The following is a 25570-nucleotide window of genomic DNA, read 5'->3' on the forward strand; positions in this document are numbered from 1 at the left end:
AATATAGTTTTTTTCCTTTCTTAAAATGTGTATACATTTTTGGCACCTTCTCTGTTATACATATTCAAATATATATATTCAAATATATATATAATCAAATACATATATAATCAAATATATATATATATATATATAACACACACACACACACACACATATATTCAAATTTTCTTTGTCTATTCATTTGTTGACAGACACTTGGGCTGTTTCCATGTTTGACTATTGTGAATAATGCTGCAATGAACATGGGGGTGCAGATATCTCTTCAAAATAGTCATTTAATTTCCTTCAGGTATATAATTAGAACTGGGATTGCTGGACCATATGTCAATTGTATTTTAAATTTTTGAGGAACCTCTATAACATTTTCCATAGTGGCTGTACCAATTTACATTCCCACCAACAGTGTAGAAGTGTTTGCTTTTCTCCACATCCTCAAGGGAGTCTTGTGGCAATATTATGGTTGAATGTCTTGATTGTGATGGTAGTCACACAAGTCTATACATGTGATAAAACTTCAAAAAGCTGAACACACAGAAACACAAATGAATGCATGTATAACTGGTGAAATTTGAATAAGCTCTGTGGATTGTACCATTGTACCAATGTCAAATTCCTTGGTATTGATATTGTACTGCAGTTGTATAAGATGGTGACATAGGGGTAGGCAAGGGGAAGGATACACAGAATTTCCTATATATTCTTGGCAGCCTCATGGGAATCTATAATTATTGCAAAATTAAATTTTAAAAAAGAATGAGGTCCTCTATGAGCTGATATGACCTGACATGGCATTATTTTTCAGGATATACTGTTAAGTGAAAAATAAGTGCATAAGAGAATGAATATATAATACACTATCTTTCATGAAAGAAATAATGGGAATTGTGGAAAAAGTATGTATTCATATTTTTTGAATTGTGAAAATAATGATGTGTTCATTTTTGTAAAATGAAATACAGTAATAACAAGGCAGAAATATATGACATTGCTTACATAAAAAGAGTAGGTAGGCATGGGGTGAAAGGGATAGAACTTCTCTGACTTTACTTTTTTATAGTGTTGATTTTTGAACTATGTTGATGTTTTACATATTCAAACACATAAATTTATAAAATGAGGGAAAACTTTAAAATCGGATACAATCAGAAACAAATGTGCCTAACTATACATCAAATAGATAATCTGATGGATGAAAAACAATCAAAGTAAATTTTGTACCAGCTGCTCTGACTATGCATACTCAGTGGATATTCTAAGGGCAAAAAAACTGCATAGAAATTTTGAACTTTAACATATTATTGCTGATGTTGGTATGGGTGTAGAAATTCTTAAAAAAATGATCTGATGGTAGGAGTGAACAAATAAATATATTAATGCTTCAGGGAATCAGGGTTCACACTTTGGGTGGAGGATACAAATATGCAAAGGAGGAGAGAACAAAACCTTTAGTTTTCATTGGAATTAGAGGTATTGGTATGAACTCCTATGCACACTGAAAAAGTCTAGAATCAATGACAAACAATAGGAATAAGCGTAACTAATGCTCAGACACCTTTGTTTCAAAAGGTCGTCCCCCATTAAGATGAACCAGCACTCCTTCCAGGAAAGGTAAACTACACAGTAATTTTTGAACACTGTGTGCCAGAAAGTAAGGGCACATTAAAAACTGATGACATATTTTAAAAGAACACAGGAGGCAACTTGAAGAGGCTCTCACTGGTCTAATTTAGGGAAAAGTGAGCATTGAAAAAAATATATATAAACTTAATAAAAATTCCATTTATCAAAAAACATGATTAAGAAAGTGAAAAGACAAACTGCAAACTAGGAGAAATAAGTAACCTCAATCTCTCTATTTTTCTCTCTCACATCCTGAAAATACAAAGAACTCCAAAAAGTCAATGAGGTAAACGTAAACATTTTTTAAAAATTCTTTTTAATTGGGGAATATTGGGGAACAGTGTGTTTTTCCAGGATCTATCAGTTTCAAGTCATTGTCCTTCAATCTAGATGTGGAGGGAGCAGCTCAGCTCCAAATCCAGTCACCTTTTTCAATCTTAGTTGCAGATGGTGCAGCCACCATCCCATGTGGGAATTGAATCGGCAACCTTGTTGTTAAGAGCTCGCGCTCTAACCAACTGACCCATCCGGCCAGCCCAATGTAAACACTTTATTAAAAATAGTCACCAATAAACTTTTACGAGTGACGTCATCAAAATGGCGGCATGAGGTGAGCCTCTGTAAAGCTCCCCTGGAATTTACAATTAATCAAACAACAATAACTCCACAAAGGACTCCCTGCACAGCAGACAGGCAAGACGAAGAGGCCCACTACTGAATTCACTGAAAGGTGGGCAAAAACACGCAAGCCGGGGAGGAGGGAAGGGAGAAGTGCGGAGACAGAGCCGTGCGGGATGGCGCAGGACTCTGACCTAGCTCAGTGCTCCGAGCTCGCTGCATCCCGGAACTATCACAGCTGTGGGAGAGGGAAGAACTCGGACTGCTGGGGCTCCATTTATTGCCCACAGGGCTGAGGGGGCAGCATATAACACGGCTGAACCCAACGCTCACTGCAGAGACCTCAGAGCAAGACTGAGGGAAGAAGGCTAAAATCGGTGGTTTAAGCCCACAATGCCGAGCAGAAAACAGAAGCCTCAGGCACTGAGACTAGCCGCCCCCTCATACCCTTCCGAGACCTCGCCCCGCCCCCACCTGGCTGGTGGTAGAAGTGGAACAGTACCAGTGTCAGATCAAAAGAACAGAATATTTGCTGTTCTGAGAACTGTAGAATGCAGACACAGATTCGCAGCCCAACTAGTTCCGGCAGAGGGGAGAAGCTGTGGAGGCAGGACCGGCTGTGGTGGTGGTCGCAGCCATTGCTCTGGGCCACCTCTCACAACTCACCCTGCCCCTGGCACCACCTATCTGGGTGGATCCCTGTGAGAGTAAACAGAACTGCTTAAACATATGGGCTCTGAATCTGGTGCAGGAAGAGCTTTGGAACTTTAAAAGCTCTCCGCATACCCACACGGACACTGCGCCCTATGACCCAGGTGAACTATTAACAGAGGAGAAGCCCGTCTCCCAGGGAAACCCCCCATTGTGTGAGAAGCTGGAATAGTGCAGAGAAAACATAGCACTACCGTGTGAGAGAAATAAAAGGCTGCAGTCGGAGAGAAAATAAAACGTTCTACCAACAAGTACTGGGAAACAAAAGAAAGACCTCTTGCTGTCAACCTGTTGCAGAAGCCACTCCTGTAGATGTCTAGGAAGAGAAATAATAAATCAGTAATTGCCATGAATAACCAAGGCAACAAGACAGCTCAGAAAGAAAGTGAAAACTCTCCAGAAAAGGAACTTAAACATATGGAAATATGTGACAGAGAATTCAAGATTGCAGTTCTGAAAAAACTCAATGAGATCCAAGAAAACACAAAAGGCAGTTTAATGAACTCAGAAACGCAATCAAAGAACAACATGAGCATCTTATGAAAGAGATTGAAATTTTAAAAAAGAACCAAATAGAATTTCTGGCAATTAAGAACTCAATAGAAGAAATTAAGAATGAAATAACCAGCTTAGGTAGTAGAGTTGACCAGATGGAGGAAAGAATCAGTGACATCGAAGACAGAAACCTGGAAATGACACAGATGGAAGAAGAAAGAGACTTGAGACTTCAAAGAAATGAAAGAACTCTACAAGAATTTTCTGACTCCATCAGAAAGAGCAATATAACAATAATGGGCATACAAGAAGGACAAGAAAGAGAGAAGGGAACAGAGATTATATTCAAACAAATTGTTGATAAGAACTTCCCAAATTTGTGGACAGAACTGGATCCTCGAATCCAAGAAGAAATTAGAATACCTAATTACCTCAATCCCAACAAGCCTTCTCCAAGGCACATTGTATTGAAGCTGTCTAAAATCAACGACAAAGAAAGAATCCACAAGGCAACCAGGGAAAAGAAGACGGTAACCTACAAAGGAAAGACCATTAGATTATCCTCAGATTTTTCATCAGAAACTCTACAAGCCTGGAGGGAGTGGAACCACATATTCAAACAACTGAAAGAGAGAAATTATGAGCCAAGAATAATGTATCCAGCAAAAATATCTTTTAGATATGAAGGAGGAATAAAGACCTTTCCAGAAGCTGAGGGAATTTTCTAATACACAACCTGCACTACAAGAAATACTAAAGGAGGATATTCAACCACCATCAACAGGGACAATTTGTGGCAACCAAAACATAAAAAGGGGGAGAGTAAAGGCCTGAACCAGAATATGGGAATGGAGAAAGTAAGCGTTCTGAAGACAATGCAATACTCTAAAAATCAAACTTTCTTTTACTTAAACTTAAGGGTAACCACTCAAAAAAAAAAAAAAAAAAAAAAACAAGAACTGAAATACATACTGTAATAAAAGAAGAAACAGAGGGAAACATTATAGAATACCTCCATACAGAAATAATAGACAACAACAAAAGGCAAAGAAACAATGGAGACACAGCCTTACCAGAAAACTAAAGATAGAATGACAGGAAATCCTCACATATCAATAATCACCTTAAATGTAAATAGACTGAACTCACCAATAAAAAGGCACAGAGGAGCAGATTGTATCAAAAAAACTAAACCCAATCAAATGCTGTCTCCAAGAGACACATCTCAGCTACAAGGACAAGCATAGACTAAAAGTGAAAGGGTGCAAATTGACATTCCAAGCTAATGGTACCCAGAGAAAATCAGTGTAGTCATAATGATATCAGATGAAACAGACTTCAGGGTAAAAAAGATAACAAGATGCAAAGATGGACATTTCATAATGGGAAAGGGGACTATACAACAAGAAGACATAACAGTCATCAATATTTATGCCCCCAATCAGGGAGCACCGAAATATACCAAGCAACTACTAAGAGAACTAAAGGGAGAAATTGATCAAAACACAATTATACTAGGGGACCTAAATACATCACTGACAGCTATGGATAAATCATCCAAACAGAAAATAAATAATGAAATAGCAGCCCTCAATGACACATTAGATGAAATGGACATAATTGACATACATAGAGCACTTCATCCTAAAAAATCAGACTATACATTCTTTTCTAGTGTACATGGAACATTCTCAAGGATAGAGCATATATTGGGTCATAATATCAGCCTCAGCAAATTTAAGAAGATTGAACTCATACCAAGCATATTCTCTGATCACAAGGCTTTGAAATTGGATATCAACTGCAAAAAGAAAGCAGGGAAAAACACAAATACATGGAGATTAAACAACATACTTTTAAAGAACGACTGGGTCAAAGAAGAAATTAGAGGAGAGATCCAAAGATAAATAGAAACAAATGACCATGAAAATATATCCTACCAAAATTTTTGGGATACAGCGAAAGCAGTTTTAAGAAGGAAATTTATATCATTACAGGCCTATCTAAAGAAACAAGAAAAATCCCAAATAAATAACCTCATGTTACACCTTAAAGAACTAGAAAAAGAAGAACAAGTGAAACCCAAGGTCAGCAGAAGAAAGGAAATAACAAATATCAGAGCAGAACAAAATGAAATAGAGAACAGGAAGACAATACAAAAAAAATAATGTGACAAAGAGCTGGTTCTTTGAAAAGATTAACAAAATTGTCAAACCCTTGGTTAGACTCACTAAGATAAAAAGAGAGAAGACACTAATGAACAAAATCAGAAATGAAAAAGGGGAAGTTATCACGGATGCCACAGAAATACAAAGGATCATCCAGGAATATCATGAAGGACAATATGTCACCAAATTCAATAACCTAGAAGAAATGGACAAGTTCTTAGAAACATATAGCCTTCCCAGGCTGAACCATGAAGACCTGGAAAATCTAAACAGACCGATCACCAGTAATGAAATTGAATCAGTCATCCAAAACCTTCCCAAAAGCAAAAGCCCGGGACCAGATGGCTTCACTAGTGAATTCTAAAAAACCTTCAAAGAGGATCTAATACCAATCATGCTCAAGCTCTTCCAAAAAATTGAAGAAGAGACAGTACTCCCTAACTCATATTATGAGGCCAACATTACCCTGATACCAAAACCTGGTAAGGACAACACAAAAAAAGAAAACTACAGACAAATATCTCTGATGACTACAGATGCAAAAATCCTAAACAACATTCTAGCAAATAGAATACAACAATGCATTAAAAAGATCATTCATCACGACCAAGTGGGGTTCATCCCCGGGGCACAAGGATGGTTCAACATCCGGAAATCCATCAATGTGATACATCACATAAACAAAATAAAGGACAAAAATCATATGATTATATCAATTGATGCAGAAAAAGCATTTGACAAGATACAGCATCCATTTATGATTAAAACACTTAATAAAATAGGTATAGTAGGAAAATACCTGAACATAATAAAGACCACATATGACAAGCCCTCAGCTAATCTCATAATTAATGGTGAAAAACTGAAGCCCTTTGCTCTACGTTCAGGAACACGACAGGGCTCTCCCCTATCACCTCTGCTTTTCAACACAGTGTTGGAAGTCCTTGCCAGAGCAATCAGGCAAGAGAAAAAATAAAAGACATCCATATTGGGAATGAAGAAGTTAAATTATCCCTCTTTGCAGATGACATGATGCTATATATAGAAAACCCTAAAGACTCCAATAAAAAGCTATTAGATACTATCAACGAATACAGTAAAGTTGCTGGCTACAAAATCAACATACAAAATCCATTGCATTCCTCTATACTAACAATGAAATCTCAGAAAAAGAAATACAAAAAACAATTCCTTTTGCAATTGGAGCAAAAAGAATAAAATACCTAGGAATAAACTTAAATAAGGATGTGAAAGACCTATATGCTGAAAACTATAAGACATTTTTGAAAGAAACTGAAGAAGACACAAAGTAATGGAAAGATATTCCGTGCTCATGGATTGGAAGAATCAACATAGTTAAAATGGCTATATTACCCAAAGCAATATACAGATTTAATGCAATCCCCATCAAAATTCCAATGGCATTTTTTAAAGAAATAGAACAAAAAATCACTAGATTGTTTTGGAACCACAAAAGACCTCGAATAGCCAAAGCAATGTTAAGAAAAAAGAAGAATACTGGAGGTATCACACTCCCTGACTTTAGCTTGTCCTACAGGGCTACAATAATCAAAACAGCATGGTATTGGCAGAAAAACAGACACATAGACCAATGGAATAGAATTTAGAACCCGAAAGAAAACCACATAAATATGGACAGATAATTTTTGACAAGGAAGCTAAAAATATACAATGTAGGATATACAGCCTCTTCATTAAATGGTGCTGGGTGAATTGGATAGCCACGTGCAAATGAAGGAAACTGGACTGCTATCTGTCACCATGTACCAAAATTAATTCAAAATGGATCAAAGACTTAAGCATAAGACCTGACACAATAAACTGCATAGAAGAAAACATAGGTACTAAACTTATGGACCTTGGGTTCAAAGAGCATTTTATGAATTTGACTCCAAAGGCAATGAAAGTAAAAGTTAAAATAAATGAGTGGTACTATATGAAACTTAAAAGCTTCTACACAGCAAAAGAAACCATCCACAAAATAAAGAGGCAACGAACTGAATGGGAGAAGATTTTTGGAAGCAATGCCTCTGATAAGTGGCTAATATCCAAAATATACAAGGAACTCATGAAACTCAACAACAAAAAAACAAACAACCCTATTGAAAAATGGGCAGAGGACCTGAAGAGACATTTCTCCAAGGAGGACATACAAATGGCAAATAGACATATGAAAAAATGCTCAGCATCACTAATCATCAGAGAAATGCAAATAAAAACCACGATGAGATATTACCTCACCCCAGTCAGAATGGCTATCATCAACAAGACAAACAGTAACAAGTGTTGGAGAGGCTGTGGAGAAAAAGGAACCCTCATACACTGTTGGTGGGAATGCAGACTGGTGCAGCCGCTATGGAAGGCAGTGTGGAGGTTCCTCAAAAAATTACGAATAGAATTTCCATATGACCCAGCAACCACTCTCCTGGGTATCTACCCAAAAAATCTGAAAACATCTACACATAAAGACACGTGTGCTCCAATGTTCATTGCAGTTTTGTTTACAGTGGCCAAGACATGGAAACAAGCAAATATCCTTCGATAGATGAATGGATAAAGAAGTGGTGGTATATATACACAATGGAATATTATTCGGCAGTAAGAAAAGATGATATAGGGACATTTGTGACAACATGGATGGATCTTGAGAGTATAATGCTAAGCGAAATAAGTCAGACAGAAAAAGCAGAGAACCATATGATTTCACTGATATGTGGTATATAAAACAAAAACAACAAAAGAACAAGACAAACAAATGAGAAACAAGAACTCATAGACACAGACAATAGTTTAGTCGTTACCAAAGGATAAAGGTGGTGGGGAGGTGGGAGATGAGGGTAAGGGGGATCAAATACATGGTGATAGAAGGAGAAATGACTCTGGGTGGTGAACTCACAATGGGATTTATAGATGATGTAATGCAGAATTGTACACCTGAAATCTATGTAATTTTACTAACAATTGTTACCCCGATAAATTTAAAAAAAAAAAAACACTTTCAGAAAACATAAATTGCAGATTACCATCTTTCTAAACAGCAAATGAAAATTGATCCTCACTTCCAATCTTACAATATAAGGGTTAAGACAATATCTCAAGTTATTCCTTCTTAAAATCATGTATCTCCATTAAGAAAATAATAATATCTTTTTTTGAAGGTTTATTCTCTTTTATTGTGATGTAAATTTCATATAAAACATAAGATCTTCCTTTTTTTTTCTTTTTATTTATTTATTTATTTATTTATTTATTTATTTATTTATTTATTGGGGTGACAATTGTTAGTAAAATTACATAGATTTCAGGTGTGCAATTCTGTATCACATCATCCAAAAATCACACTGTGTGTTCACCACCCAGAGTCAGCTCCCCTTCCAATACCATTCATTTGATCCCCCTCACCCTCATCCCCCATCCCCCAACCTTCTTACCCTCTGGTAAGCACCAAATTACGTTCCCCAGATTAATTTTCAAACCCGTGGCCATCCTGTGGTCACCAACTGCCCTCCAATCCCCTCACCCCTCCCCCCCACCCCCCCCTCCCGCCCATCTAGCTACCCTCAGTTTTTCCTCTTTGTCTCTAAAACTGTTTCTGATTAGTTCATTCACTTATTCTTTTCTTTAGAATCCGCAAATAAGTGAGATCATATGGTACTTATCTTTCTTTGTCTGACTTACTTCGCTTAACATAATGTTCTCTAGGTCCATCCATGTTGTTGCAAATGTTAAGATGTCTTTCTTCTTTATGGCTGCGTAATACTCCATTGTATAAATGTACCACAGTTTCTTAATCCAGTCATCTACCGATGGACATTTTGGTTGTTTCCATGTCTTAGCTATTGTGTATAGTGCTGCAATAAACATAGGAGTGCATAAAGATTTTTGGAGTTTTGGATTTCTCCGGATAGATACCTAGGAGTGGAATTACTGGATCATAGGGTAGTTCCATTTTCAGATTTTTGAGATACCTCCATACTGTTTTCCATAGTGGCTGCACCAATCTGCAATCCCACCAACAGTGCACAAGCGTTCCCTTTTCTCCACATCCGCGCCAGCACTTGTTGTTTGTTGATTTATTGATGATAGCCATTTTGACTGGGGTGATATCTTTTTAAAAAATGGTCAAAAGTCCTGAATAGGTTGCCCCGAAAGAAGATATCTGAATGGCCAATAAGCATATGAAAAGAGGCTCAATATCATTTGTAACCAGAGAACTGCAAATTAAAACCACCATGAGATATCAACACACACCCCAGAAAGGACAAAATGACAAAGAATTACAATACCAAGTTCATACAACCACTTGGAAAAAAGATTTGGCAGTTCTTTTTAAAGTTGAACATACACTTACCATATGATCTTGTTATTCCATATGTAGGTACATATTCAAGAGAAATGAGTCCATATGTTTCCCAAAGATCCTAACAAGAATGTTTACATAAGCTGTATTTACTGACGCTAAAATCTGGAAATAAACTCAAATGCCCATTGACAAGAGAATGGATAAACAAATTTTGGCATGTTCATGCAATGAAATATCTTCAGCAATAACAAGAATAAATTGCTGATCGAGGGATAATAGGAATGCATCTCAAAACCACGTTGAGCACAACATACTCTTGCTTGTCCATCACTGGACTGAAAGCCATACAGCTAAACTCCAGTAAAACTGGTCCCCTATAGCTCCCCAAAGAAACTCAGCATGTACATGTACTTGCACATTTTCCCCTTCACCTGAGAAATCCTCCCATCCTTATCTGATCTCCTGGAGGAAATATTCCAGGACCATGAGAGCCATGTTTTTGACCCAAGTCTGCCCATCCTGTTCAGTGTGCATCTACCCTATACTGTCACTTCTTCAAGTGGTAGTAACTTCTTTCTTTTATTAAATCTTAACTTTTTGGAAGGTAGGGACTGTCGTGCAGGACGGCCTGCGGGGTCTCTGCTCCCGCTCCCCACATAAGAACACAGGACATGGTGAGGCCAAAAAGGAACACCCACTGAGCCATAGGTAGGGGAGTCATACCACTATATTCTCGCTGGCGGCTGGGTTGGAGAAACAGGAAGCAGGAGCCACATGCCACACGATCTGCAATGCACACTCCGCCACACTACGCGCTTGCCAGCCACCATCTTCTTGCTAGCCCCCATTTTCTGCTAGTGTAGCCACGGCAGTTATATTAGTGGCCAATGGCTCACTGGTTACAGCTGACGGGCAACTAGCCACAGCTGATGGCCATCCAATCACAGTTGATGGCCATCTACTACCTGAGCCAGCACCTTTCCACGTGAGGCTGAGAGCCTGGAAACTGCACTCCTGGCTCTGTCTTCACAGGGACTGTTTCATATTTCTGTGTAGCTACCAAATAACTGGAATGTTTACTTAACAAAATGTAGGCACCTAATAAACATCTGTTCATTAAAAAAAAAAAAAAGCAATGGGGTGCCATACTGTTTGGATCTATTATATGAAGTTTAAAATCTCGCAAATGAAATCCATGTTAATAGATTCTACAGTAGTGTTTGGGGAGTACTGACTGGAAATTTTCTGGGATGATGAAAAAGTTGCCTATCTTGATGTGTTGATTACATGGATGTATATATTTATACATAAAAATTCACTGATCTGGATAAGAATCAACACAAAAAGATCAGTTGTTTCCATACTAACAATGGATTATTCAAAAAGGAAATTAAGAAAACAATTCCATTTACAACAGCATCAAAATAATAAAATACTGGCACTCTGCAACAGCCACTGAGCAGATCAGATTCTACTCGTTTTCACGCCTTGCTACGCTTCCTTTGCAACCATGTATGACAAACCTGATATGGCTGAGATTGAGAAATTCAGTAAGGCAAAATTGAAGAAGACAGACATGCAAGAGAAAAACCTACTGCCTTCAAAAGAAACTATTGAACAGGAGAAGCAAGCAGGCGAATCGTGATGAGGCACGCACCACCAATACGCACTGTACATTCCACAAGCATTGCCTTCTTATTTTATTTCTTTTAGCTGTTTAACTTTGTAAGACACAAAGAGGTTGGATCAAGTTTAAAATTACTGTGCTTCCCCTTTTCACATCAGAACTACAGACAAAAAAGGCTGCTCCTGCCTTTCCCATATGCCTCTCTGGCTGGCAGGGAAGAAAAAGAACTTGCATGTTGATGAAGGTAGAAGCTGGGTGGGACTGTAGTAAAATCTACAGTAAACACCAAGCTGATCCAAGGTGTCCTGCAGGCAGTAAAATGCAGTTTAATCAGAGTGCCATTTTTAAAAAATTTTTCTTTATTAGTTTTAGGTGCACAAGACAAAGTAATACTTAGACGTTTAGCTTTTATATCCCTCACACTGTGTGAACCCCCCTCCCCCCATCCATTATCCCTCTGAAATTGCACAGAGCCATTACATTTCCACTGTCTCTATTCCTAATGCTGTACTCCGCTTCTTGTAAGTATATATATATATATATTATATATATATATATATATATATATATATATATATATATATATATATACACAAACTTGTAGTTGACATTCATTATTGTTCAGCTTCAGCTTCAGGTGTACAATGCAGTGATCAGGCATCTACATCATCCCTGAGGTGGTCTCCCTAATCAGACAAGTATCCATCGGATACACTACAAAATCTTTACAACATTATTGATTACATTCCCCAAATTAATTTTCAAAACCCCGTGGCCATCTTGTGGTTACTGACTGTTTTTTAACCCCCTCACCTTCCCCTTTATCCCCACCCCCCTCCCATCTAGGAACCCTCAGTTTTTCCTTTATGTCTCCAAAACTGTTTCCGATTAGTTGATTCACTTATTCTTTTCTTTAGATTCCACATATAAGTGAGATCATATGGTATTTGTCTTTCTCTGTGTGACTTATTTCACTTAACATAATGTTCTCTAGGTCCATCCATGTTGTTGCAAATGGTAAGATTTCTTTCTTCTTTTATGGCTGCCTAAAACTCCATTGTATAAATGTACCACAGTTTCTTAATCCAGTCATCTACCGATGAGCATTTCGGTTATTTCTATGTCTTGGCTATTGTGTATAGTGCTGCAATAAACATAGGAGTGCATAAAGATTTTTGAATTAGAGTTTTGGATTTCTCCGGATAGATACCTAGGAGTGGAATTGCTGGATCATAAGGTAGTTCCATTTTCAGATTTTTCAGATACCTCCATACTGTTTTCCATAGTGGCTGCACCAATCTGCAATCCCACCAGTAGTGCACAAGCGTTCCCTTTTCTTTACATCTGCGCCAACACTTGTTGTTTGTTGATTTATTGATGATAGCCATTTTGACTGGGGTGAGGTGGTATCTCATTGTGGTTTTTATTTGCATTTCTCTGATGGTTAGTGAGGTTGAGCATTTCTTCATATGTCTGTTTGCCATTTGTATGTCCTCCTTGGAGAAATGTCTCTTCAGGTCCTCTGCCCATTTTTCAATAGGGTTGTTTGTTTTTTTGGAGTTGAGTTGAGTGAGTTTTTTAAAAATTTGTCATATTAACCTCTTATCACATATATCATTAGCAAATATATTTTCCCATTCAGTAGGATCCCTTTTTGTTTTATTGATGGTTTCCTTTACTGTGAAAAAACTTTTTAGTTTGATGTAAACCCACCTGTTTATTTTTTCTCTCACTTCCCTCGCGCCAGAGGTTATATCAGTAAAAATCTTACTCCGGGTAATGTCTGTGAAGTGTTTTCCTATATTTTCTTCTAGGAATTTTATGGTTTCAGATCTTACATTTAAGTCTTTAAGCCATTTTGAATTTATTTTTGTATATGATGTAAGGAGGTGGTCCAGCTTTATTTTTTTTTCATGTGTCTGTTCAGGTTTCCTAGCACCATTTATTGAATAGACTGTCTTTACCCCACCGTACATTCTTGCTTCCATTGTCATAGATTAAATGGCCATATAGGCATGGATTTATTTCTGGACTCTCTATTCTGTTCCATTGATCTATGTGTTGTTTTTAAGCCAGTACTATGCTGTTTTGATTACTGTAGCCTTGTAGTATAATTTGATGTCAGGTATTGTTATACCTCCCACTTTGTTCTTATTTCTCAAGATTGCTGAGGCTATCCGGGGTCTTTTATGATCCCATATAAATTTTAGGATTATATGTTCTATTTCTGTGAAAAATGTCGTTGGTAGTTTGATAGGAATTGCGTTAAATATGTATATTGCCTTAGGCAGTATGGAGATTTTAACTACATTAATTCTTCCTATCCATGAACATGGTATGAGTTTCCATCTATTTGTATCTTCTTTCATTTCTTTCTTCAGTGTCTTATAATTTTCTGAGTACAGATTTTTACTTCTTTGGTTAAATTTATCCCCAGGTATTTTACAGTCGTTGAAGCAATTGTAAATGGCATTTTTTTTTTTAAATTTATGCTTCTGATGTTTTATTATTGGTATATAAAAATGCAACTGATTTCTGAATATTAATTTTGTATCCTGCTACTTTACTAAATTTATCTATCAGCTCTAATAGTTTCTTGGTGGAGTCTTTAGGGTTCTTTACATATAGTATCATGTCATCTGCATATAATGACAATTTCACTTCCTCCTTACCGATTTGGATGCCTTTTATTTCTTTTCCTTGTCTGATTGCTGTGGCTAGAACTTCCAGCACTATGTTAAATAGAAGTGGAGAAAGTGGGCAATCTTGCCTTGTTCCTGATTTTAAGGGGAATGGTTTTAGCTTTTCCCTGTTGACTATGATGTTAGCTGTGGGTTTATCACATATGGCCTTTATTATGTTGAGATACGATCCTTCTATTCTCACTTTCTTAAAGGTTTTTATCATAAATGGCTGCTGGATTTTATCAAATGCTTTTTCTGCATCTATTGATATGATCATGTGATTTTTATTTTTCATTTTGTTAATGTGGTGTATCACATTAATTGATTTGTGGATGTTGAACCACCCTTGCATACCAGGGGTCAATCCCACTTGATCATGGTGTATGATCTTTTTAATGTATTGCTGAATTCTGTTCGCTAATATTTTGTTGAGGATTTTTGCATCTATGTTCATTAGAGATATCGGCCAGTAGTTTTCCTTTTTTTGAGCTGTCTTTGTATGATTTTGGGATCAGGGTGATAGTGGCTTTGAAAAAATTGTTTGGGATCCTTACCTCCTTCTAGATTTTTGGGGAGAGCTTGAGGAGAATAGGTGATAATTCTTTTTTGAACGTTTTGTAAAATTCACCTGTAAAGCCATGTGGTCCAGGGCTTTTTTTTGTTGGGAGGTTCTTGATTACTGATTCAATTTCCCTGGTGGTAATCAGTCTATTCAGGTTTTCTGTTCCTTCTTGAGTTAGCCTTGGAAGGTTGTACGCCTCTAGAAATTTGTCCATTTCTTCCAGATTGTCAAATTTGTTGGCATATAGTTGCTCATAATAATTTCTTAATTTTTTTTTTGTATTTCTGCGGTCTCTGTTGTCACTTCTCCTCTTTCATTTCTGATTTTATTAATTTGGGTCCTCTCTCTCTTTTTTTTAATGAGTCTGGCTAAAGGTTTGTCAATTTCGTTTACCTTCTCTAAGAACCAAATGTTGGATTCATTGAGCTTTTGTATTGTTTTTCTGGTTTCTATTTAATTTATTTCCCCTCTGATCTTTATTATCTCCTTCCTTGTATTCCCTTTTGGCTTATTTTGCTGTTCTTTTTCCAGATCCCTTAAGTGCGAAGATGAACTGTTGATTAGTGATTTTTCTTTTTTCTTTAGGTAGGCCTGCAATGCTATAAATTTCCCTCTTCGGATTGCGTTTGCAGCATCCCATAGATTTTGGGTAGTCGTGTTTTCATTTTCGTTTGTCTTGAGATATCTTTTGATTTCTTTCTTGATCTCCTGGTTGACCAATTCATTATTTAGTAACATGTTATTCAGCCTCCATGAATTGGTGTGTCTTCCCGTTTTTTCCCCATAGTTCAGTTCTAATTTCATAGCACTGTGGTCAGAGAAGACAATTGGTATGATTTCAATTTTCTTAAATTTATCAAGACTTGTTTTGTGGCCTAATATATGGTCTATCTTGGAAAATATTCCATGTGCCCTTGAGAAGAACGTGTATTCTGCAGCTTTGGGGTGAAATGCTCTGAAAAACATGGATTACATCCAAGTGGTCCAATGTGTCATTTAAGGCTGTTGTTTTTATATTGATTTTCTGTCTGGAAGACCTGACCCTTGTTGTCAAAGGTGTGTTGAAGTCCCCAACTATGATAGTGTTACTGTTTATCTCTGTCTTTATGTCAGTCAATATCTGTTTTATATATTTACGTGCTCCCATGATGCGTGCATAGATGTTTACTAGGGTTATGTCCTCTTGTCGGATATATCCCTTTATTATTATATAGTGCCCATCTTTGTCTTTTAATATGCTCTTCATTTTAAAGTCTATTTTGTCAGATATAAGTATTGCAACTCCAGCTTTTTTCTCATTAACATTTGCATGAAATATCTTACTCCAACCCTTCACTTTCAGCCTGTGTGTGTCTTTTGATCTGAGGTGAGTCTCTTGTATACAGCATATACAAGGGTCTTGCTTTCTTATCTACTCAGCCACCCTATGTTTCTTGATTGAAGCATTTAATCCGTTTACATTAAAAGAGATTATTGATAGGTACATAGTTATTGCCATTTTAAAATTTGTAGTTAGACTGTTTTCATCTTTCTTCTATTTACAGAAGTCCTTTTAGTGTTTCTTGGAATGTTGGCTTGGTGGTAATAAATTCCTTTAGCTTATTCTTTTCTGGGAAGCTCTTTATCTCTCCATAAACTTTAAATGATAGCCTTACTGGATAAAGCAAACTAAGTTGTAAGCCTTTATTTTCTATCACTGAGTATCTCCTGCCACTCCCTCCTGGCCTTCAATGTTTCTGTAGAAAAGTAGTTTGATAGTCTAATGGGAGTTCCCTTGTATGTAACCCTCTGTCTTTCTCTTGCTGCTTTTAGGATTCTCTCTTTGTCTATAATCTTTGCCACTTTTTTCATAGACATAACTTTATTAAAATGTCACTTGCCAAGATCTAGATTATTATCCAAGACCCTGAAAAATAATTGCTATAGGACTTGGCTGTTTCTATTTTTTTTTTAATTTATTGGGGTGACAATTGTTAATGAAATTACATAGATTTCAGGTGTACAATTTTGTATTACATCATCTATAAATCCCATTGTGTGTTTACCACCCAGAGTCAGTTCTCCTTCAATCACCATATATTTGATCCCCGTTACCCTCCTGTCCCACCCCCCAACTCCTTAACCTCTGGTAACCACTAAATTATTGTCTGTGTCTATGAGCTCTTGTTTCTCATTTGTTTGTCTTGTTCTTTTGTTGTTTTTGGTTTATATACCACATATCAGTGAAATCATATGGTTCTCTGCTTTTTCTGTCTGACTTATTTCGCTTAGCATCATACTCTCAAGATCCATCCATGTTGTGACAAATGTTCCTGTATTATCTTTTCATACTGCCAAATAGTATTCCATCGTGTATATATACCACAACTTCTTTATCCATTCATCTATCGAAGGACATTTTGGTTGTTTCCATGTCTTGGCCACCGTAAACAAAGCTGCAATGAACATTGGAGCACACGTGTCTTTATGGATAAATGTTTTCAGATTTTTTCGGTAGATACCCAGCAGAGGGATTGCTGGGTCATATGGTAATTTTATTCGTAATTTTTTGAGGAACCTCCACACTGCCTTCCATAACGGCTGCAGCAATCTGCATTCCCACCAACAGTGTATGAGGGTTCCTTTTTCTCCACAGCCTCTCCAACACTTGTTACTATTTGTCTTGTTGATGATAGCCATTCTGACTGGGGTGAGGTGATATCTCATTGTGGTTTTTATTTGCATTTCTCTGATGATTACTGATGTTGAGCATTTTTTCATATGTCTATTTGAGATTTGTGTATCCTCGTTGGACAAATGTCTCTTCAGGTCCTCTGCCCATTTTTCAATAGAGTTGTTTGTTGTTTTGTTGTTGAGTTGCATGAGTTCCTTGTATATTTTGTATATTAGCCCCTTATCGGAGGCACTGTTTGCAAAAATATTCTCCCATTCAGTTGGTTGCCTCTTTATTTTGTCGATGGTTTCTTTTGCTGTGCAGAAGCTTTTAAGTTTCATATAGTTCCATTCGTTTATTTTAGCTTTTACTTGCATTGCCTTTGGAATCAAATTCATGAACTACTATTTGAACCCAAGGTCCATACATTTAGTACCTATGTTTTCTTCTATGCAGTTTGTTGTGTCAGGTCTTATGCTTAAGTCTTTGATCCATTTTGAATTAATTTTGGTACATGGTGACAAATAGAAGTCCAGTTTCATTCTTTTGCACGTGGCTATCCAATTCTCCCAGCATCACTTATTGAAGAGGCTGTCTTTCCTCCATTGTATGTTTTTAGCTTCTTTGTCAAAAACTATCTGTCCATATTTATGTGGTTTTGTTTCTGGGTTCTCAATTCTATTCCATTGCTCTATGTGTCTGTTTTTCTGCCAATATCATGCTTTTTTGATTATTGTAGCCCTGTAGGACAATCTAAAGTCAAGGAGTTTGATACCTCCAGCATTGTTCTTTTTTCTTAAGATTGCTTTGGCTATTCAGGGTCTTTTGTGGTTCCAAACAAATCTGATGATTTTTTGTTCTATTTGTTTAAAAAATGCCATTGGGATTTTGATGGGGATTTCATTAAATGTGTATATTGCTTTGTGTAATATGGCCACTTTAACTATGTTGATTCTTCCAATCCATGAGCACAGAATGCCTTTCCATTACTTTGTGTCTTCTTCAGTTTCTTTCAAAAATGTCTTATAGTTTTCAGCATAAAGTCCTTCACATCCTAGGTTAAGTTTATTCCTAGGTGTTTTATTCTTTTTGCTGCAATTGCAAAAGGAATTGTTTTTCGTTTTTCTTTTTCTGAGATTTCATTTTTAGTATATAGGAATGCAATGGACCAGCAACCTTGCTGCATTCTTTGATTGTTTCTAGTAGCTTTTTGGTGCAGTTTTTAGGGTTTTCTATATATAGCATTATGTCACCTGCAAAGAGTGATAGTTTAACTTCTTCATTCCCAATTTGGATGCCTTTTATTTCTTTCTCTTGCCTGATTGCTCTGGGAAGGACTTCTAACACTATGTTGAAAAGCAGAGGTGATAGGGGACAACCTGTCGTGTTCCTGAACGTAGAGCAAAGGGCTTCAGGTTTTAACCATTAATTATGAGATTAGCCGAGGGCTTGTCATATATGGCCTTTATTTTGTTAAGGTATTTTCCTTCTATATCTCTTTTATTAAATGCTTTATTCATAATTGGATGTTATGTCTTCTCAAATGCTTTTTCTACATCAATTAATAAAATCATATGATTTTTGTCCTTTATTTGGTTTATGTGATGTATCACATTGTTGGATTTGCGGATGTTGAACCATCCTTGTGCCCCGGGGATGAACCCCAATTGGTCGTGATGAATAATCTTTTTAATGCATTGTTGTATTCGATTTGCTAGAATTTTGTTTAGGATTTTTCCTTCTGTATTCATCAGAGATATTGGTCTGTAGTTTTCTTTTTTTCTGTTGTCCTTACCTGGATTTGTTATCCGGGTAATGTTGGCCTCATAAAATGATATGGGAATTACTGTCTCTTCTTCAATATTTTGGAAGATTTTGAGCAGGATTGGTATTAGATCCTCTTTGAAGATTTGGTAGAATTCACTAGTGAAGCCATCTGGTCCTGGAATTTTGGTTTGGGAAAGGTTTTGAATGACTGATTCAATTTCATTACTGGTGGTCGGTCTGTTTAGATTTTCCAGTTCTTCATGGTTCGGCCTTGGAAGGCTATATGTTTCTAAGAACTTGTCCATTTCTTCTAGGTTATCGAATTTGGTGGCATATAGTCCTTCATAGTATATTTGGATGATCTTTTGTATTTCTGTGGTATCTGTGATAACTTCCCCTTTTTCATTTCTGATTTTGTTAATTAGTGTCTTCTCTCTTTTTATCTTAGTGAGTCTAGCCAAGGGTTTGTCAATTTTGTTAATCGTTTCAAAGAACCAGCTGTTTATCACATTAATTTCTTCTATTGTGTTTTTATTCTCTATTTCATTTAGTTCTCCTCCGATTTTGGTTATTTCCTTTCTTCTGCTGACCTTAGGTTTCACTTGTTTTTCTTTTTGTAGTTCTTTTAGGTACAACGTGGGGTTATTTATTTGGGATTTTTCTTGTTTCTTTAGATAGGCCTGTAATGATATAAATTTCCCTCTTAAAACTGCTTTCGCTGCATCCCAAAAATAGGATGTATTTTCATTGTCATTTGTTTCTATGTATCTTTTGATCTCTCCTCTAATTTGTTCTTTGACCCCATCGTTTTTTAAAAGTATGTTGCTTAATCTCCATAAAATTGTGTTTTTTCCTGCTTTCTTTTTGCAGTTGATATCCAATTTCAAAGCCTTGTGATCAGAGAATGTGCTTGGTATGATTTCAATCTTCTTAAATTTGCTGAGGCTGATTTTATGTCCCAATGTATGGTCTATCCTTGAGTATGTTCCATGTACACTAGAAAAGAATGTGTAGTCTGATGTTTTAGGATGAAGTGCTCTATATATGTCAATTATGTCCATTTCATCTAATGTGTCATTTGGGCTGCTATTTCGTTATTTATTTTCTGTTTGGATGGTCTATCCATAGCTGTCAATGATGTATTTAAGTCCCCTAGTATAATTGTGTTTTGGTCAATTTCTCCCTTTAGTTCTGTTAGTAGTTGCTTGGTATATTTTGGTGCTTCCTGATTGGGGGCATGAATATTGATGACTGTTATGTCTTCTTGTTATATAGTCCCCTTTACCATCATGAAATGTCCATCTTTGTCTATTGTTATCTTTTTCACCCTGAAGGCTGGTTCAGCTGATATCATTATGGCTACACCTGATTTTCTCTGTGTACTATTTGCTTGGAGTGTCAATTTCCACCCTTTCACTTTAAGTCTGTGCTTGTCCTTGTAGATGAGATGTGTCTCTTGGAAACAGCATATGGTTTGGTTTAGGTTTTTTATCTAATCTGCTACTCTGTGACTTTTTCTTGGTGAGTTCATTCCATTTACATTTTGTGTGATTATTGATATGTGAGGATTTACTGTCATTGTATCTTTAGTTTTCTGGTAAGGCTGTGTCTCCATTGTTTCTTTGCCTTTTTGTTGTTGTCTATTATTTCTGTATGGTGGTGTTCCATGATGTATCCCTCTGTTTCTTCTTTTGTTACAGTATATATTTCAGTTCTGGATTTTTCTTGAGTGGTTACCCTAAGTTTAAGTAAAGGAAAGTTTGATTTTTAGAGTATTCCATTTTCTTCAGAACGCATATATTCTCCATTCCCATATTCCGGTTCAGGCCTTTACTCTCCCCCTTTTTATGTTTTGGTTGCCACAAATTGTCCCTGTTAATGGTGGTCGAATAGCCTCCTTTAGTATTTCTTATAGTGCAGGTCGTGTATTAGAAAATTCCCTCAGCTTCAGTATATCTGTAAAGCTCTTTATTCCTCCTTCATATCTAAAGGATATCTTTGCTGGGTCCATTATTCTTGGCTCATAATTTCTCTTTTTCAATATTTGAATATTTGGTTCCCCTCCCTCCTTGCTTGTAGAGTTTCTGATGAAAAATCTGATGATAATCTAATGGTCTTTCCTTTGTAGTTTACCATCTTTTCCCTGTCTGCCTCGAGGATTCTTTCTTTGACGTTGATTTTAGACAGCTTCAATACAATGTGCCTTAGAGAAGGCCTGTTGGGATTCAGGTAATTATGTGTTCTATTTGCTTCTTGGATTCGAGGATCCAGTTCTGTGCACAAGTTTGGGAAGTTCTCATCAACAATTTGTTTGAATATATTCTCTGTTCCCTTCTCTCTTTCTTGTCCTTCTGGTATGCCCATTATTGTTATATTGCTCTTTCTGATGGAGTCAGAAAATTCTTCTAAAGTTCTTTCATTTCTTTTAAGTCTCAAGTCTATTTCTTCTTCCATCATCATTTCCAGGTTTCTATCTTCGATGTCACTGATTCTTTCCTCCATCTGGTCAACTCTACTACCTAAGCTGGTTATTTCATTCTTCATTTCTTCTGTTGAGTTCTTAATCTCCAGAAATTCTATTTGGTTCTTTTTTAAAATTTCAATCTCTTTTGTAAAATGCTCATGTTGTTCTTTGATTGTGTTTCTGAGTTCATTAAACTGCCTTTTTGTGTTTTCTTACATCTCATTGATTTTTTTCAGAACTGCAATCTTGAATTCTCTGTCATTTAAATCACATATTTCCATATCTTTAAGTTCCTTTTCTGGAGACTTTTCACTTTCTTTCTGAGCTGTCTTTTGGCCTTGGTTATTCATGGCAATTACTGATATATTATTTCTCTTCCTAGACGTCTACAGGAGTGACTTCTGCAACAGGTTGATTGGAGGAGGTCTTTCTTTTGTTTTCCAGTACTTGTTGGTAGAATGTTTTATTTTCTCTCTGACTGCAGCCTTTTTTTTCCTCTCTCACACGGTCTTGCCATGTTTTCTCTGCAGTATTCTAGCTTCTCACACAATGGGGGGATTCCCTGGGAGATTGACTTCTCCTCTGTTAATCGTTCGCCTGGGTCACATGGTGCAGTGTCCGTGTGGGTATGTGGAGAGCTTTTGAAGTTCCAAAGCTCTTCCTGCACCAGTTTCAGAGCCCGTATGTTTCAGCAGTTCTGTTTACTCCTGCAGGGATCCGCCCAGATAGGTGGGGCCAGGGCCGGGGTGAGCTGTTAGAGGTGGCCCAGAGCAATGTCTGCGACCACTACCACAGCCGGTCCTGCCTCCACAGCTCCGTCCCCTTTGCTGAACTAGTTGGGCTTCGAATCTGTGTCTGCTGTCCACAGTTCTCAGAACAGCAAATATTCTGTTCTTTTGATCTGTTACTGCTACTGTTCCGCTTCTAGCACCGGGCAGGTGGTGGCGGGGCAAGCTCTTGGAGAGTAGGGAGGGCCGGCTAGTCTCAGTGCCTGAGACTTCTGTTCTCTGCTCGGCAGGGAATGTTAAACCACCATTTTCAGCCTTCTTCCCTCAGTCTTTTCTCAGAGGTCTCTGTGGTGAGCATTGGTTTCAGCTGTGTTATATGCTGCCCCCTCAGCCCTGTGGGCCATAAGCGGAGCCCTAGCAGTCCGAGTTCCTCCCTCTCCCACAGCTGCAGTAGTTCTGGGATGCAGCGAGCTCAGAGCACTGAGCTAGGTCTGCTTCCTTGGCCCGCGCGGCTCCGTCTCCGCACTTCTCCCTTCCCTCCTCCCTCCGTTTGTGGGATTTGTCCACCTTTAGGTGAATTCAGTAGTGGGCCTCTTCGTCTTGCCTCTGTGCTGTGCCGGGAGTCCTTTGTGGAGTCATTGTTGTTCGATTAGTTGTAAATTCCAGGGGATCCTTACAGAGTCTCACCTCACACCGCCATTTTGATGACGTCCAACCTTTGCCACTTTAACTATATTGTGTCTTCTTGCGGACCTTTTTGGGTTTATCCTGTTGGAACTCTCTGCACTTCCTGGGCTTTTATGTTGGTTTCCTTCATCAGGTTAGGTAAGTTTTTGGACATTTTTAGTTCAAATATATTCTCAATCCTTTGCTTCCTCTCTTCACTTTCTGGTATTCCTAAGGTGCACATGTTGTTGCACTAGATGTTATCCCAGAGGTCTCTTAAGCCATCTTCATTGTTTTTTATTCTTTTTCTTTCTGTTGTTCTGTTTGTGTGATCTCTGCTAACTTGTCTTCTAAGTCGCTGATTCGATCACTCTGCTTCATCTAACCTGCTGTTAATTCCTTCAAGTGAGTTCTTCATTTCGGTATTTGTGTTCTTTATTTCTAACTGGTTGTTCATTATGATTTCTCTATCCTTCTTTATGTTGTCTCTAAGCTCCTTAAACATTCTTATCATCAGTTTTCTGAACTCTGTCTCTGATAGATTGGTTACCTCTGTTTTATTTGATTCCATTTCTGGAGGTTTCTTCTCTTCTTTCATTTGGGACATGTTTCTTTGTTTCCCCATTCTGGCTGACTCTCTGTGTTTGCTTCGATGTATTAGGTAGATCCCCTTGAGTTCTTAGTTCTTGCTGGGTTATCTTTTGTAGTATGTGTTCTTTATATTGGACTTGCACTATTTCGTTATTCTCCTCTGCATATGCTCCAAAGGTGACTGTTGTTCTGTATATTGTCCTGTTAAAAAAGATCTTTAATTGCTTTTGCTTGTGAGTAGGAGGGGTTAACTCCTAGGCTGACTTGTTGTGAGACTTGTCTCTGCCCACCTCAGGGTGTTCTGATGCATGAGGGTTGACCACTTAAATATGGTTTGGCCTCTATGGGCTCCTGTGCCTGTAGAGAATTCCCTCTGGGTGTTGCCACTTGTAGGTCAAACCCGGTAGTACTCTGGTTTTGTCTGGAGTTGGCCTGTGGGTGTGTTGAATCTTGTGCCTGTTAAGCTGGACCCTGGTAGGGCAATTTCAGAGCAAAGCAAATCACCATGCACAATAACAACTACAACAAAGAAAAAATCAAATACATTCACATGTAAAAACAACTGAGAACCCACTCTCAACACAGGCAAAGATATCAAAGATATAAAGACAAAACAAAACAAAAAGCAGTGCCAGTCTTGGCTTAAGCCCTCCAAGTAATTTCCAGGTTGTCCTCTGCTGTACCAAAGAGTCCTCTGTGTATTGTACAGGCAGAGCCGGTCACCTGGTGCCCAAAGTGATGTTGGGACTGCAGATTTACACGTGTGGGGCTAAGGGGTCTGGATGGTAGTTTCTAAAAAGTCAGTGCAGTTTCTGCCCTTGTGTGGGGACAGAGCCCCAAAAAGCAGTTTCCAGGCTCTCGGCCTCATGTGGAAAGGTGCTGGCTCAGGTAGTAGATAGCCATCAGCTGTGGCTGGTTGGCCATCATCTGTAACCATTGAGCCATTGGCCACTAATATAACTGCCACGGCTACGGAGGGAAATGGAGAAGAGAGGAAGAGACTGAAGGAGAGTGGAGGAGAGTCGGTTGGTTGGCAGCAAAGCGGACAGCAGGTCGCACGTCATGTAAACCCAGCCTCCAGTGAGACCATAGTGGTATGATTTCCCTACCTATGGCTCGGTGGGTGTTCCTTTTTGGCCTAGCCATATCCTGTGTTCTTGTGTGGGGAGTGGGACCAGAGACCCCGCAGGCCTCCCTGCATGACACATGGTGTAGCGAGCAGGGTCTCCCGCACAACAACTTGCTTGCACTTATGTGCACTGAGAGTAGCACCACCAGCCCTGTGTCCAATTCTCCTGAGTCTTAGGGCACTTCTTCCGTGTGTGTGTGTGTGTGTGTGTGTGTGTGTGTGTGTGTGGTGGGCAGAAGATTTCTGAGCTGCTGCAAGCCCAGAGCTGCGTCTCCCGCCTACTGCTGATCCCTGGGAATGCCTCCGCAGTTGTAATTGCCCTGCCCTAGGCAGTCCAGAAAGGTTGGGGGCTGGGGATGGAGTGGTCTTCTCTCTCCCAGCCCAGCAAAGATCACAATCTTCCCAGCCTCTTCCCTGGGTCAGAGCAGCATGCTGGTCTTCCCAGAGCCTGAGCACTAAGGCTCCTCTGTAATCTGACACTACTCCTCAGTTCAGGGGCCAGTTTAAATCTCTGGAAAGGCGGGGGATAGAATTGGAAGAGCAGGGGGAGGGGCCCAGGTATGGAGTTTGTGTCCTTTGTCTGAGGTAGAGCCCAACTGGAAGTCTCAGCTGAGGTTATTGCCTCAAATGCTGGATATGCTGCCCCCTCGGCAGGAGAGATCAGCTGTGGGATGCAGGGAAAGAGTCTACCTCCTGGCTTTTGTGTTCTCTGTTCCATCCTGGGATCCCCTGCATCTCCACAGCTGCTGCCTGCGGCATT

General features: G+C 38.2%; 1 protein-coding gene and 1 pseudogene across 1 annotated transcript in view; one reads left to right on the forward strand and one right to left on the reverse strand.

Moving 5' to 3' along the window:
• The window catches only part of IL1RAPL2 (interleukin 1 receptor accessory protein like 2), a 1393401-nt gene that overhangs the window by 282460 nt on the left and 1085371 nt on the right, over window positions 1-25570 (reverse strand). The gene's annotated exons all lie outside the window — the stretch shown is intronic.
• On the forward strand, window positions 1586-11584 carry LOC117024579 (thymosin beta-4-like; annotated as a pseudogene).

This window comes from Rhinolophus ferrumequinum, chromosome X (genome assembly GCF_004115265.2).
Source record: "Rhinolophus ferrumequinum isolate MPI-CBG mRhiFer1 chromosome X, mRhiFer1_v1.p, whole genome shotgun sequence".
Taxonomy (NCBI): Eukaryota; Metazoa; Chordata; class Mammalia; order Chiroptera; family Rhinolophidae; genus Rhinolophus; species Rhinolophus ferrumequinum.